The 1,356-nt window shown below is 46.3% G+C and overlaps 1 pseudogene; it reads right to left on the bottom strand.

Annotated features, from left to right (window-relative positions):
- Window positions 1-255: 255 nt before the first annotated feature.
- On the bottom strand, window positions 256-1,217 carry LOC103599355 (annotated as a pseudogene).
- Between the last annotated feature and the right edge of the window lie 139 nt (window positions 1,218-1,356).

The raw sequence follows: 1,356 nt of genomic DNA, 5'->3' as shown, positions 1-1,356 counted from the left end.
AAATTCTACATTGTTGGAATGCTTTACACTTTTCACAGAACAGAAATTAAAGTAACCTGTTTACAGTTTATCACACATACAGTCCTTGAGTTTTTTTGCCCATACACATGACTATTGTCTAAAACGTGTCTTCTCTGTAGCAGGAGGCCCTGCCCCCCCTGTGTCTGGCTGAGTTCATACATCTGCTGTCACCTGTAGCTTCCCTGTCACTTCTCTGGCTCTCCTCTCCTGCTAAGCTTTTTTCCTGGAAGTTAATTAAAACCTCCTGCCAGTGCCATAGCTACTGCTGCTGCTGGAACCACCATAGACACCTTGGTTTCAGGTTTTGGCAAAACATTGGCCTCTACCACCATAGGAGCCAGAGCTTCTGCCTCCAAAGTTTCCTCCCTTCATGGGTCCAAAATTTGAAGACTGATCATTGTAATTGCCAAAATCACTGTAGCTTCCACCACCTCCAAAATTACTCCCATCATTACCAAGTCCATTACAGCCATTCCCACTGCCACAACATCCACCACCACCGCGGCTGCTACCAAAGCCACTGTGACCACGGAAGTTTCCTCCATGACCAAAGTTACCATTCCCACCAAAACCACCTCCATGACCACACCAATGTTTCCAGAACCACCCCGACCTCTTTGGCTGGATAAAGCACCAACCATCTCTTGCTTCAACAGGGCTTTCCTTACTTCACAGTTGTGGCCATTCACAGGATGGTATTTCTGAATGACAATCTTATCCACGGAGTCCTGGTCATCAAAGGTTACAAAAGCAAAGCCCCTCTTCTTGCCACTGCCTCAGTCAGTCATGATTTCAATCACTTCAATTTTCCCATACTGTTCAAAGTAATCTCTCAGGGAATATTCATCAATGTCCTCTTTAATGCCACCTACAAAGATCTTCTTCACAGTTAAGGGGGCACCTGGTCTTTGAGAATCCTCTCTTGAGATAGCCCTCTTTGGTTCCACGACTCTTCCATCCACCTTGTGTGGCCTTGCATTCATGGCTGCATCCCCTCCTCCACAGTGGCACAGGTGACAAACCCAAAGTCCCTGGAGTGCTTCGTGTTTTAGATCTCTCATTACCACACAGTCCATGAGCTTCCTCCATTGCTCCGAAGGGCTCCTGAGACGCTCATCAGTCGTTTCAAAGCTCAGCCTTCTGATGAAGAGCTTCCACAGCTGCGTGGGCTCGTTAGGAGACTCTGACTTAGACATGATGGCAGTGGGAAGAGACTTTAACAATGCTTCCTCGGCAGCATCCATGGACAGAAAGCCTTCTCCATATTTTAGTTCTTCTTAAATATTTTTCATCTTTTAACCCTTTATTGCACCTTCTGGGAAAATTCCCTAACCA

Source organism: Galeopterus variegatus, unplaced genomic scaffold (genome assembly GCF_000696425.1).
Source record: "Galeopterus variegatus unplaced genomic scaffold, G_variegatus-3.0.2 Scaffold2921, whole genome shotgun sequence".
Classification (NCBI taxonomy): Eukaryota; Metazoa; Chordata; class Mammalia; order Dermoptera; family Cynocephalidae; genus Galeopterus; species Galeopterus variegatus.
Note: the sequence above shows the minus strand (reverse complement) of the source record. Positions and strands in the feature narration are given on the sequence as shown.